The sequence below is a fragment of the Nomia melanderi genome, chromosome 8, assembly GCF_051020985.1.
Source record: "Nomia melanderi isolate GNS246 chromosome 8, iyNomMela1, whole genome shotgun sequence".
Lineage (NCBI taxonomy): Eukaryota > Metazoa > Arthropoda > Insecta > Hymenoptera > Halictidae > Nomia > Nomia melanderi.
In genome coordinates, this window is record NC_135006.1 from 5667751 (window position 1) to 5683521 (window position 15771).

At 42.2% G+C, this 15771-nt stretch overlaps 1 long non-coding RNA gene across 3 annotated transcripts in view; it reads left to right on the plus strand.

Annotated features, from left to right (window-relative positions):
• LOC116426499 (uncharacterized) overlaps window positions 1-15771 on the plus strand; it is a 211494-nt gene that overhangs the window by 93991 nt on the left and 101732 nt on the right. The gene's annotated exons all lie outside the window — the stretch shown is intronic.

Here is a 15771-nt window from a genome sequence, read left to right on the forward strand (position 1 = left end):
CCTACACTCCACCCCACACCGGAATATGTAATAGGCTTATAAAACAGTGCAATGTGATAACAGCAAACTGGGAACATTATGCAATTCATTGAATGAAAGAATAACGTAAATTCATTTATGCCTTCATCAACCCAATGAAATAATTGAAAGCTAATAAACAGACGTCATTCTTTCATTGCCAGTTCACTAAACCAGTCTATAAAACGAAGAATCCGCTCGAATATCCGCAATCCCGCCACCTGTGAGGGAATGGAGAAAAAGCGAAAGAAATTTCAGAACATCAGGATAGGACAATTATTCGCAATTTCAGCGAAATTCCGAGGATTCTTGGACACGTCGAACTATGCGGGGTCGTAAAATCCGAAAGGCTATACCTAATGGTTTTGAGAGCGTCGGGAAGGCAGCAGAGGGCAGACAGAAATTAATCGTCCGATCGCAATTTACGGCATTCGGCTGGGTCCGCGGAGGGATTTCTTTTTTTTCAACTAGGTCATTGTGTAAAGCCGCATGGAAACTATAAATCTTGCTATGGATGGCGGCGGGGAACTTGACCTTGCTACTTGAACTTGTCCCCTTTCTCCACCGCAGTTTCGACCGCCATATAACTTCGCCAGTCATTCTTCTTCCACGACGGACCGCCGTAACTTGAATCATAAACTCCTGAGAAATAAAGGATTCCCAGAAATTCCTGTCAGGGCTCGCGACGTGCGGCGAGTAAAAAGTTAATGGCCAGTGGCTTTGGCGAATGAAGTATGGAACGGTGAACATTTTTTAAAAACAGGAAATAGGTATGTACAATTTGCAAATATAATTAAAAGGTAAATAAATTTAGTCAAATTATTAATTAATTTACTTTATTTATAATTATTTAATTTTAATTTTTCAAAAAATCATGTATGATGTACAAGGGCATATTATTAGCAGTTTATTTTTTATGTAAAAAATTAATGTAAATTTTTGTTACGTTTTAAAATATTCTACGAGACACAGAAATAAGGAAGTTTTAAAGGAATTATAGATAATAAAATTACTGATACAGTTTCTCTGAAGATTTAACAAAGATTGAAATTTTATTTACGAAGATAGCTGCTGCGTTTCAGACATTTCACCGAGTCTATTCAAAAACATTTCGATTTCTCCATTCAACTTCACAGTGGTTCTCCAAGTATTATCATCGAACAATAATTACATATTTTACCGTCGAAAATATTTTATTTCCCCATTCTCTTCTTCGATTATTGTTACGCGTAATATTCTGTGCTTTGTTTTTACGCGAAATAACGAAAACCGGTACACATTTTACTTTCCCGCAAATATGGGTATTAAAATCCCATTCGCTGAAGCGTATGTGCATATATGCATACACCACCACTCAAAAATTTCGAAACATTTATTCGATAGCTGAGGCGGACTTTTTTAACCACCAAACGTCCGATTATACATTTCACACATTCAACAGTTTATTTTAAATGAATCTTCTATTTGTAACGGATGCATGCCAGATGCATCAAGCCACATTAACTCTTGTTACATTATTTTACTTTCTTTATGAATTCTATTCTTTCTCAGTCAAATCATCTTCGATGATTTTTATTATCAATATCTGCCACATTTTTCAGTACACTTTACTAATCACCATAGCGCGTCGGTGCACAATAAATAAAATTAAACTATTCAGTTACCAATTACAATAAAACATTTAAGTATTAAAATACTAACAACCAATATTTATACTATTCTCAATGACAAAATCAAGACAAGCTTCATTTATATCATATAAAGAGCTCTGCAATAAAATTACCGAGAACGCTCATGCCAATTCATGATTCAAAACACTGATCAACAATAAAGAAGATTAGAAAAGGCATTATTTTACCGCACTACCTAATCTGTATTTGATATCTTCAGTCTAAATTAGCACGGAAGACTAAACTCTGTAGACTGTATAGTAATTCACTGGAGAACCTCTTCGCACCCCATTGAAATCGAGCGGAGAGCGGGTCGTGAAGTATATCGTTCGATTCCCGACGATAAAAGACAACCGTCGATCGTCGGAGAGTGAACCGATCCGTTCGTCTGCGAAATAAGCGAATGGAAGGTTTCGTGCGGGGGTTGGGTGGGGGTGGGTGTGAAATAAACGAGGAAACGGCCGCGTAAAACGTCGATAATCCGCGGAGATGAAAGGGCGAGAACGAGGCTCGTAACGGCTGGTGGTACATGTGGGCCAACAGTTTGTCGAGGTGACGTCGCTACGATATGGGGGCAGGTCAGTGATATCCAAGCGGAGTTTAAACGGTTGTTCGCTTCGGTACAAACTCTCAATGGCTAGCGAGAGCTCTCGAACGGCTTGTAAGCACGAGAACAAAACAAACCCGCCTCGGTTCTACGGCGATCCTGGATTACTCCTCCTAACTGACTGGCTCGTGATCAACCCGCTATTAACCGTTTGCACTCGATTTATTTTTAATGTTGCCGGATTTAAACTTGTATTTACTTTTGGGGAAATGGATTGAAGTAATTTACAGCGGTAGAATTCAAAGTTTTATATTTATTTTATTTATTATTATTATAACAAGATTTCAGTTTTATAATCTTTTAATGTGTGATACTTTTCAAAGTACCACAAATGAAGTATGATAAATGTGTATTTCCATATCTCCAGCATGATATACGAGTGGCAAGGGTTAATCCTGTTGAGTCTTACGTTTCAATATTTACGAGGGAAATATTCGAGTGCCACGTGTTCAGCGGCAAATTAACACATTTTATATTACGGGTTTATTGAAATCAGTGCTGTGTAAAACGCGATGAAAGATATTGGATTTATTTTTAATAAAGCTTCTATTTGATTTCTAAGTAGTGCAGTCTTTCAGGAACAGAAGGACTTTATTTTTTCTGGTCTTTGTAGTTTGTTCTGGGGAATGTTTTGCGTGAGCGTTATTGGTTTTTAAGTTCGAAGAATTATGTTCTTATATCTGCTGTGATATTTTAATGAGATCGTCGTGACTATTAAATTTAATATATAAATAATAAGTAAAAATAAATTGCAGTCTATATTATATTTCATTTCAATTTTTGTTTTATTACATTACAAAAAAACGATAATTCGATTCTCGATGACATGAAGTTGCTGTCCATAGACAATATCTTTCGTGCAGAATATATTGTTCATACCTGAAAGTATAACTATACATTATCATTTAATGCGTCCGAATGATAAAATAAATGATCAAAATAAGACGTTATTCCATTCTGCAGGGATGACACATCGCACATATCATTATTCTCTCACATACATTGAATTTTACCATACATCTACAGCAATTCTAAATAAAAACAGGTCACTTCACCGAAGAAAGTAACAATAAAACAATCCATGACATCAGTAACACAAACAAATTCGATACCAAGGAACAAATCGCTAAAGACGTAAGATGCAAACGAACGGTGTCTGCGACACATAGTCGGGGTTAAATCTCCAGTGATTGCGTGGAGGTGATTCAGGAAGAGGCAAGATCGGGCGGTGGCTCGTGGCCGTCGCTACCCAGTAGTTATTATGCGTGGGGCGAGTTTCAAAGACCGTGATCGTAACCTAACAATCAGGGCTCTGGGTAGTTAGTGGGGCTATTAGCCAACGTCACTGTGCCGCCCAGTAATCAACGCCCCGGCCCGTGGTGCCGGTTAACGATAGAGCAAGAGTGAAACGGGGATGGATAAGGGCGGCGAGAGAGGCAAGATGCACATAACGCTTTGAGCCATTGAAACACCGTAACGGCATAATTATCCTTAATCGGCGAATCGTAATAGGATGTTAAGTAGGTGACTGGTAGCAACGGGAGCGCAACGATAGAGGAGCCTCGGAACGAGGGGTTGAAAGCGGTTTCGCTGTTGGTTTACGGGTGCACCTAAAAAGGAGGCTGCCCTTGAAAACCGTTTACACGGCGATATAAACGTATACGATACATTTTAACGTTGTTTTTACAGTAGCTTACGACGAAATTGTTGCCCCGCACCTAACCGTGGGGTTAACCCGACTTTTACGTCTTCGACGCGCGCGTACAGAGGGACCCGGTGTTATACAGTCGTTAGCTCGCAATGGCTAATGAAACCGCGCGTTACGCCGTGACAATCAAGACCGGACTAATAGAAATAGTTTCAAATTATTGTTTTCTTTTTTCTCCGGAGGCTTTCACAATAATAGTAATTAGAGTATGAATGTTTTACTTAATGTGTTGAATGTTCTTGTGTATAGCGCTGCGTTTGCAGTGTGAGCTGCGACTTGGAAAATTGTTCTATGTGTAAGTAGAAAATGATAGGGCAGGTTTTAATAATATGAAGTAAAGTTTGATATTACGTTGAGGTCTTGAGTAAGAATTGTTAAGGAATCCTTTTATGGCCGACTGCTTCTACTTAGAGTGAACTAACGCAGTAATCCGCGACGCAGCAGTTTACTTTTAATTATTGTATACATGTAACTAGATACATTTAATTATTTAATTATAATTAGATACTTTTAATAATTAATTATAAAAACAGAACCAAATAATTCTACATTACCGTCAACGTACATAAATACAAACACAACTAAAATAATCGAGATGTACCAAAATTGAAATTGCTCACAATATTCATAATTTTTACGTAAATACAAATCCAAAGATTGTCTACCATTTTGTAAGTTACCATTTCGAAACCTTCGTTTCGAAATATTCACACTTGAAAATTGAAGTCTTAGATCATCTAAGTTAATCTAATATAAAATTGAGATGAAATCCTAAAGTTGTAGGACCAAAGCGTTGAGCTCCCTAACCAGCAAAAGTGAAGATAGTTCTATTTGGATGGCCGCCAGGAAATTACTAATCTGAATAATCAGATACTGTATGTGAAGTACTGAAACATCCACAGGTTGCAAAGTTTGTTTCTCAGATTTATAACTTTCCTAATGTGACGTTTTGCTGTCGGTACCTTTCTTTTTCGAAAACTTCCCATCGATCTTGTCGAAGACTACAAGTCGCCGGACGTAAGATTTAAAAAGTTTCATTCATTCTCAACGAACTGGGTCAGACAGGACGAGCGACTTATCGCGGCACGTTATCGATACACATGCGGTTATGAAGTTCAGCCGGGCGAGCATTGAGTAATGAATAACGGAACGCAGACACCGGCAAGTTTCCAACTATGCGTCCGCCGGGCTCGTCGTCCCCGTGAATGTTTTCCCGGCGCTGATCCGTTGTCGACACGAATAAACTTAAGTAAAGTTTCAAGGTCTTCCGACTACGGTCGCCCGACTACGATCAGGTGTTAGGTAATCTTGTTAACCGGAGTATTTCGTGTGGCATTTACATTTCAGTGAATGACGGAGGTGCGTAAATGAAAATCGATCGATTAAACCTGGTCCGTGCGCCGTGTATTATGTAAATTACATTATCTTTGGACACCTGGATCCAGCAACGAATGTAACCGCAGTTTACCTTCTGTTTCCATTCAGTATAAATCGTTGCGTTACTATAATTTCATTAACTTTCGTGTCATGAATCGATGTGACCGAAGACCGGGTCACACGTGACCCATCCCAGACATTGAAGATGGAATATTAGCGTACGATTTGAAATGAGTTGTAGGAATCGATGGAAATGGAAATGTTCTTGTTAAGTAAAGAAGTTTTAGCCGTTATAAATAATTGTATTAGTTTGGTAAAATTGCAGTGATCGATGATAACATTGAAAACTGGTGTTTTGAAACTGGAAGATTATTTAATAATATAAGTGATTAAATAAATTAAATAATATATAATAATAAGTGATTAAATATTCAGTCAAGTTGAAAAGTGCGAACTAATCAATGATTATCGTTGACCGTTCCATTTCATCCTGAAAATTTCCTTCTCAATTTACAAATCTCTACCATTCGTTACAAAAAACTGAGCCTAAAAGACTATTTCACGATCATCACCACTTAAACCTTCAAATCGAACGAACAATTAAGAACAAATTAACTCCGACAAGTGACATTAAAACAAAGATTAAACGAAAACACAGAAGTAAAATCGCTTATCAATCGCATCGAGTCCCAGTGAAACACTAGTCCCAATACCTCCATTCAAAGCTTGCAAAAGTAGCCGCACCGGTTCGCAGCAAACGAATCACTGTCGTGTCGCATAATCTCACGTACGATACAGACGGTAATTACACACGCGAGGTTCACCCTCGATCGCTGATGCTGATCGGCGATCCGTTTGCCCGTGTACGCGATATATAACACACTCGCCCAGCCAGCGCTATCTTATCTCCGTACAACAATGTCGGTGGCCGTTCCTTGAGATTCATCTTTCTCTCTCTACCTGCCCTGAGAGTTCTTTATCCCAACACCGCTTACGACGTTCAACCACTATCAAAGGGACGACGGGGCAGAGGAGGAGGAAGAGGGGTGGGGGAGCGGAAGGAGGAGGAGGAGGAGGAGGAGGAGTAGAAGAGCCACGTACTACAAGCGTACTCTCAAATACGATGTGACTGGGCGCGAGGTCGTGTTCGTGCAAGCCTCAACATCTACCAAAGTTCCGCACTCATGAATGAACTTCCTTGTGTGGAACCGTTTATGCTTTCCCTTCCTGCTGCCGCCGTTGCTGCCGGCTGCGGCTCGTTGCATACGTGGTGCGTGCGTGTGACCATTCTCTATGTGTGTATGTTCTCTCGTGGGGGGTTAAACGGCTTCCCAACGTGGTCAATAGTTTCCCGATCCTCATTCCTCGTTCCGCCCTCCTCCAGCTCCTGCTCCTACTGCACACCCCCTCCGGCCTCCCCCTCGTTTCGTTCGTTTCCCTTTAGCCGTGGGCCACCTCCGCCGCCCGCGACGTTTCCTCTCCAACGCTTTATATCATGCTGTCCAAAGAACAGAGAAAGGAGACCCGTGACCGAGGAATGCTACTCCTAGCGACCTGACGTGTCCGCTATATGCAGGCTCCGCTCCCCTTCGAGATCTTCTTCCAGGTTTTTTACTGTTTTTCTGTTCGGCGTTAGTTTTGCTTGGTATACTTTTCTTGACCTTCGAGGTCTGCTTTCTGTTGTTTAACACGTTAAACGTCATGAAAATCTTGACCGCTTTTCCGTGGAGTTATTCTTTTGTCGTCAAGAACGTATCTTGCGTGTTATGATTGTTTCGAGTCATTCGGAAGCGTCGGTCATCAGTGGCTGACATGGCGCTTAACGTGTTAACGAGTTTCAGAAATTGATGCTTTTGTATCGAGCAGAAGTTGGGATACGTATGTTGAGTAGTTTTTTGCTAAATCGGGATTCTATAGATCTTGTTGCACTGTGTTGTAAGACATGACATGGGGTGGTAGAAAATACCACGGAAGCTGTACTAATAAAAACAGATATTTCTTACGGACTGATATAAAATTATGTGTTTGAGGATCGATCTCCACCCTCGCAAAATCATTACCTTTTCTTGTAAATGTCGAGAGGAAGTGTAAAATAAATTATTATACCTAATATCATTAGGTGTTATGATTGGTTCTGTTGCACATAAGTACAAGTACACTAACTCTTTTCGATTCAGCTCAGTTTCCTTGAGTTTAATCTGGAGATTGATTTACGGTGGTCCAACAGGCACGCGCCACCTGTTTTTATTCGAGAACGATCCATCTTCTCCCTTCGATCCTTTTGTTATTGCGTCGGACTCTAATCGGGGAACCCAGTTTCTGTGTAAGGGACGGCATGTTTGGATAGGGATTACAAGATCTGCATGTTGAACTGTCTAGATTCTTCGGATTTTTCTGGGGATTATCGGGATCGACGAACTTCACGGGATTCTTGTGAATGGTAGAAATTGAGGTGTTAATTGTTAACTCGTTCACTGATGCGTCGGCACCCTTAGAAATTACGTGATCTTTCTTCGACACTTTATCCTGAGATTTCTTTGCAAGCTTCATTGATTAGAGCTATTTCATTCTTAATAAGGTGTTAGTAGAAAATAGGAGTCTTAAAAAAATTACTAATAGCATTTTTATTTAAATAAAATAAATAATATAAGCATCTCTGAAATGATACGATACTGTAAAGTGTTAAACATAGAAATAAAACAATAGAAATTAATTTGAATTAATTAAATTTTCTGTTTCAGTTGAAATGATTGCCACTTCTTAATACTAACATTTAACTGCAGGTAGTCAATCTCATAAAAGATAATTTTACATGTTAGAATAAAGCAGAGATCAAGAAGGACAAAATTGCTCTATCAACTTTGCTTCCAAGCAATTAACAATTAGTAATCTCCCTACGCTACGACAGTCCTCCACTATTAACGTTCCTGAATTAGGTCGCCAGAGTCACGCGCAGTGGCAGGATTCAAATTCAGTCTCCTTCTCGCTTACGTCAACCTCGAAAATACCTTTCATTCTTCATAGACCGAAGCTTCTGCAATAAATTCCCGTAAAATTTATACTTCCAAAGGAGTCCAACAAGTTCCGGAATTCAGCGTCGAGTGATACTCCATCAGAGCTGAATCTCTGAATCTGTTTTCCATCTCTCACGGAGTGAGTACACATCCGAACACTCGCGTCGCGGCAAGAATATGAGCCCGGACGAGCGTGCAAAGCGATTGTAGAGGTATTATAGGCGATCAACCAGCCGTGACATCAGTTTGAACTCGGGGGTGGTCGAGCACATGGCGAATTACACAGTTTCTCCCACGCTACGCGGACAACTCCTCCTTTCCTTCTCCTCTCTTGATCACGTTCTCACAGCTGCTCTCTTCCCCCTCTTTTCAATATCCTCCCCTCGATCTCTTCCTTTTTCATAGCACCACTCGTTCAGCTTTTCCCATTCCAGTCCGGCGCTACTCTTCGCACGCATCGGTGTTCCTCTATTTTTGCTCCTCTCGTTCTCCGTTATCAGCGTAGTCGCCATTCTCTGGTATCAGCGAACACGGCACCGATGTACACACACGCGCGGGGAAGACAAGGTCGCGGCCGTTTCACAAAAGGTTTCCCGTCCCCTCCAACTCGGTCTTCCCATTCGCCGGGTTATGAATGGATTCGAACTATGTACTATTAGGCCATCAAACGCGCTCGCGCGATACACCGGCTCTCGTTTCCTCTGTTCCCTCCGTGCGAGAGAGCCTCGGTGTGCGTGCACGCTGTCTGTAACAGGGCAAACGTGGAAAGGAGAGAGATTACAGAGCAACCGGGACGGAACGGGGAGGGAGGGCCGAGGGGCCGGAGCAAGAATGAATGGCACACGCCACGTTAATAGCTTGTTCCTCGCTTCAGGGTTGCCCGAGGTCAGTTCACTTTTAACCGGGGCCGATGCCGTTATAACTCGCACGACCGTCACCTGTCTTCTTTTTGGCCGGCGTAATATGTTAGAGGGATTTCGAGCGTGAACTTGCCGACTGAATTGATGACTGAATGGCCCGAATGGATGAATGGGCGCGGGCAAGATTACGGCTACGCTCTCTCCCGGACGGGTGTGCTGTCTGGCACCCGCGCTACAGTACGATAATCCGAGTTCTGATTTATTGCCGCGATCCGCCGTATACCTGACGCCTCTATAAGTTGTTTTTATTTTTCGGTGCAGGTGAGTGGACTTTGCGCGGGGAAATTTATTCGCACGGATTTCTATTGCAATTCTTTTGCTTTCTTTCCTGTGGATTTAATACTGCAGCCTTTCTGATCTGAATTGTGGTATTATTAACACTAGGTTTGCGGGCATTTATTGTACGGTTTATTCTACTGCTCCTAAGAAAAATTCATGTTCATTCATTGGGTTCTTGGAAGTTAGATATTTCAAAATAGATAACTGAGGTACATACTGGTATAATTGCATCAATCAAGGTTGATGTAAACATTTACCAAATAGTGTTTATAAAATTCAATAACCGTCGAATTGTCGCGTTGCGTGAACTTAGTGTTAAGTGTGTTGCTTGAATTATGTTTTATTTAGCATGGTTTTAAATGAGTAAGCGTGGATGGTTTTGAGAATTTCTGGAGTGTAATGTTACTTTAAATTAAATTTTTTTAAAGAGGAACATGTTTGGTTCATCGTAGGATCTAAAGTCAAATGGTACCATTATTCTTAAAACTCGCAAACAACGTCTGAATTACACTAATTTAAAAAATTTCAGTATTTAACATTTCCGAATTCTCTGAAATAAAGTGTAACTCTATTGAAAATCCTATACGCTTACCCTCTGCAACTTAACACGAACAATTACAACGAAACTAACTTAAAAATACGCGATGCAAATCCCAAAAGCAAAGGTTCTCCAGTCTCCACCCGCTCGGTTCCCTCCAAAGCTCGAATTTTCAAACAACATCCCATACAGAATATAAAGATAATCCAACGCAAACCTAAAGGCAGGTACTTAAAAACCGCGCCGTTCAAAGGGCCCAACCACCAACATTAATTACCGGCGGAGCGTAAGAGAGAGAAAAGAAGAAGGTGCTTAAACGGAGTATTTAAAAGTAGTCCCTTTCGTCGCGCAGAATTCAAAGCTGCGTCCCCATGAACGAGCGAGGCCAACAGGAGAGGAGAAAGAGTCGGCGAATCTCATTTTTCCGGCGGAAACCGTGTGGCCTCGTTGACGAGGGAACCACGTGTTAGCGCGGCACGCGCCACGGTTAATAGCCCTGTTCCCTGGTTTGGGGTTGCCTCAGGTTAGTTGACGTTTACATAAATAGTTGGGCTGAGTCGGGGGTCGTTGTAAAAGAGAACTTCGACGATGGCGAGCGAGCGAGGGAGGCGGAAACTGTGAGTGTACAGGAACGCTCGCACACACACATTTACACACAATCAGCAGGAATTCCATTAGAGCGAGAGAGAATGAAACGGGGCGGAAAGAGGGCTGGCCGAGGAGGTCGGAAGAGGATGAGGAATGGAAAGAGGCTGGTCCCAACCGTGGCGGCAGTTGGTGACAGGTTATTAGTCTGCCGTAAGTCTGCCTGCGGAGAATGAGAATAATAGCTTAGGTGTGACATTGCCCCAGTGCTAGAGACTCGTGCCAGGCAGTTCCATCTTTGTCCGTTCTTCTGCTCGGATATGGTCGTCTCCTTCTCTCTCCCCCTTGCTCTTCCTTGTTTTCATCATTCCGTCTTTCTCGCACCCGTGCTCCCTCTTCCTCTTTTCATGCTCTGTCTTTGTTCGTGTTCTGGTTAACGCCGGGAACCCGGCATTATTGTCGTAATCTAGGTGTAGGCAGAACGGCTTGCCCTCAGCAGGTGTCATGTGCCTATTGTTCCTCAATGAAATCTTGGTCCCTCGGTCACGCCGCTGATCCGAACGCGGTTCTTTGACTCGTGGATACGCGCGCGATCGTTGCCGGGGGCTTTGAGACGGTTATTTGATCGGCTTCTATACGAGATGTACAAATTACTGGATCAGTTAGTGATACTGAATGTTCTGAATTGTCCTGAATTAGTTATCCTGTAGGATAACTTTATATATACATATATTTTTTTTTACAAATTATGATAAAGTATATATTTGAAGAATGCAGAGTACATTACAGTGTGAAAAAATACTATAACCCGAAGACAATAAATGATATACAAAGAAAGGCACATGTATGTAATTGTAAATGAACCTTCGTGTAAATAAAAATTGGTTGCGATTCATTTCTTAATGGTATGCAAGATCACACGAATACCTACCACATTAATTTTCAACCGAAGTAGTTCCTTCTTTTGACAAGCAATGCCTCGCAATACAATATCTTTTCATCAAAATGGAAATGAGCGACGATTCATCGAACATTCCTCGTTAATTGAATTCGTCAATTGAAAATATTACGCTCGGTATTCGAGTTAGTAACAAACGAGTATCTTAGAATAAATTTCGTCCTCATTCCTGGACGACGCAAGCGTCCCCGGTCAGAGTCGGCGTACTCTTTCGTAATCTGTTCGCGGTATCTATACGCGCACGTTCACCGTCGAGCTGAAGCGGCGCGCGTAACGAGAGCACGGGATTTACGATCGTAATCAAGCGTGACAGATTGCGCGTCAAAGAAAACTGGTCTAGTCGTTAGATACATGTCTCGAGGCCCCACTCTCTGTCGCCGTTGCATCACGGTCTTTCGCGTCTTGACTCCGTGATCCTCTTTGTCGCGCACCCATAGAAAGAACTGGCACGCGCCCAACCGCTCGTGCATTAAACAGAAGCCTTTAGTCACTCTATCGGAGTAGGGGCACGGTATATCGCATTAAGGTGCGAGTCCACTTAACCTATGAACTGTGGAACTTAGTTTAAAATCTCTTGTATGGCGTATCATTAAAATCAAGCAATGAGTGTACACGTGAAACGCAGGGCAGATACACTTATAATATGTTTTAACGAAAAATTAAAGGTAAGTAAGAAAGGATTATCACAGAAAAATATTTAGGAGCGAGAACAATGCTTATAGTGTACGCTTTTAAATAAAGTATACCCTTGTACTTAAACAGTTCCCAGTGAATGAGATGTGTAACCCATAAAACACGTTGGACCGCAAAGAGTTAAACATCAGTGAGAAGTGCAAATATATCAATATAACAGAGTACATTATAATCTATCCAACGAAACAAAGCAATAAACGTATACAAGAATATGCAACAGCTAACCCGCATGTAACTAACAATGAGACAACTACGTGCTAAATCAAACCTCATGCTTAACTCCTGAATATTTCGTTCGTATCTGCTACCTAGATTCATGGAGTAAACTATAGCTGTTGTCTCCCTACCATTTGACGCCTAACAAGGTGGCACAGGGGCAAAAGGTGCCTCTCGTGTTTTGTTTGTACCTTCGATTCGTTACATGTGTGGGATAAAAATAATTAACCACTCATGGTATATAATATATGTTTAAAAGAAATAGAATACACAAAAAGGGAAAATAGAGAACGTAAAAGGAAATGTATACGCAATAGAGCGCACCCCGCAGGATCAATCGCAACACAATACTTTCTCTTAACTTTGACGCTCACGTGCGCCTTTCTTTCAACTGCCTTCGTGTAGCACACGTGCGCGCGCGCATACACACAGGGCCCCTTAATACTAGGTTTACGGAATGCGTTAATTTGACGCATATTGAATTTCATAAACAGTATTTGCTAAATGTTTACATCAACTTTGATTGATGCAATTACACTAGTGTGTATCTCAATTATCTATTTTTAAACCTATAACTTCCAAAAACCCAACGAACGAACATCAATTTTCCTAGAAACAGTAGAATAAATCGTATAATAAATGTTCGTGAATCTAGTGTTTAAATTAAACAGTCGAACGCTGCATTTCGTTCAAAAACGGTTGAAGAGTGTCGGTCTGAACAACCCCGAGGTCGCGCTACATGATATCCCTTTTAGTTTCGACGCGGTTCGCTGTATCTGAGACTACGCATGTAACCGTATTAACGAATAGCAAATTAGTGTCAAAAACAAAATGAAAGAAAATGCGAAGCAACCAAGAGTACCCGCATTCCTCAGCTTAGCCATGAAGTGGTAAACAGGTAGTACCAATATTCCCCACCCAATCTTCGCGTCAAGTGTAGGCGCACCTTAAGCGCGCATTATACGGGGCAAAGTGAGCTCGGGAGACCGTATAAGCTAAACAAATCCACGGACGTCTGGCATCGGGTACGACGGATTCGTCGATGCTGGGTGACACACGACGCTCGCGTGTTGACACTGGTTAACGGCGGCGTGTCCCGTTGACATTGGCGGCGGCGGCGGCGGTGGTTTGTCGGTCGGGTTCAGGTTCACGGAAGCCATTCACGCTTCGCACGCCGACATATAGAAGCGCCAGGCGCCTACGGCCGATAAACTGGGTTGCCGCATTCAGGAAGGGATTTAGACGGGCTTGAGAAAGCCGACGCTCCGGGTGAGAGAAGCTCATTCACTCGGTCTTGTTTTGTTCGGCGCGCCCGCCGTGCTGGACTCGAGGTCGAATTTTTGTTCACGATCGACGCCGAGGGAAATGGAGAAGATCGTGTTCTCGTTTGCGGTCGCCGGTCTACTGGATTTAATGTATTGGATTGCAAGGAAAGTACCGTCGGTTTCACTTTTAATATCAAGCGCGTTTCAGGCGCGAAGCATTTTTCTTCGTGGAACTAGTCGCGTTAATCTGACCGCAAAAATGATTCTGTCGATCGGTCGTTCACTTTCTTGGTAAATGGTGAAGGTGAGTAACTTTCAAACTGCATTACATCTCTGTTAGATGAATATTATTAATTTGTTAGAATTGTGAATTTATTTGTAAGTATATGTTTGTGTATGCATGTATGCACTTGCTTGCCTACGGGTGTATATGTGTTTTGTGTAAATATGTAATAAGATCAATGAGTTGAAAATATATACAGGTTGAGGCGAGGTTCGTATCAAAATTGTATAGGGCTCGTCTGGAATCAGGGTGCAATTATGGTAATAATACCATCCCGGTATACAATTTAAAAACTCAATACACCCTTCCGCTAGATTGCTTTATAAAAGCAACAGAAAACATTGCAAGACAGGAAAAATATTATTATATCACATAACTTACAAACTTATGATAAAATATTCTCACAAAACCAGACCAACATTCCCAACCCACGCTAAGCTACAGATTACCAAACAAACTGCCCAATAGAAATCACCATTTTAACAGAACAGTGGCCAGAATACAACCGCACCTGTTACATGAACCCGCTCGTCCCACCAGCATACTAATTTCCTCTAACAAGTAGAAGTAGAAAAAAGAAGCTGAAAGAGAAAAACCACCAAGCGTCGATACACCGGCTCGCAAACACTCGATTGCGCAAGTTTTAACTCGTTAATGAAGTTCCGACGTCAGCAGCGGTGTGTACGCTCTGTTAATGCGGGCTCTTACAATTAATGATGCGACGCGCAGAAGGGGCGCGGCGGGGGCGGCTGGTTGCTCTCCAGCTCTCTCCGTTGCCTTTGCCGGATGGCGAGCGGTGGTGTTTGTGACGCGTTTCCGTGGCGGTTCGGATTTGCGGTAGCTATTAACGCTTCAGCTGGTTGGCGTAAAGAAACGCCCGGCGCCTGGAGGTAATAAAGTAAGGTAGCTTGCTAGCGGCGCGGCGGTTGCGGATCGGCGCGTGTTAAACGGTAGGGGGTTGTGTTGCGGTGGTGTGTACACGTCTGTGTCTACGGAAGGAAGGGCGGCAGGAGAGGGGCCGCGGAGGAGGGGAGAGAGAACAAGAGAGAGAAAGAGAGAGAGAGAGAGAGAGAGAGCACCGGGAATTTCAGGGTCGTAGGGAGATAATGCCTCTCTTACGGCGTTCGTGAATGGAACGGATCGGCCGCCGCTACTACGACCTTTCCTCGCGTAGTCCTACCGTAGGGTTAACGGCCTTGTTTAAAGGCTGTTGCTACGATCGCTCTACGTCACGAGGCGTGATCGTTTTACGGAGGATATTGTCGATACCGGTGCTCCCCTACCCTTTGAACCGTTTCGTGGGTGTTCCACGGACGGTGAAAGTTCGTGATCCGGTTTCACTTTGATCGCTGGAGGTGGGTAACAATTATGCCGTGGTAATTGGTAGATTGCGCCACCGACGTGTTTGAAGTTGTTTGAGGGATGATCGGAACGCTTGTATTCGGTGTATCATATCAACTGGAGAGTGTCTTGACTATTTGGGAGTAGAACGTTTGTTTAAAAGTCAATTAAGACTGATTATTTTATCATTGTAAATAAACTTGCGAAAATGATAGCTTCGATAAGAAATTCCTTTTAGAAAACATGTAATTTAACTTATCAGAAAAGGTTACTTAATAACTAATCCATAAATCACCGCT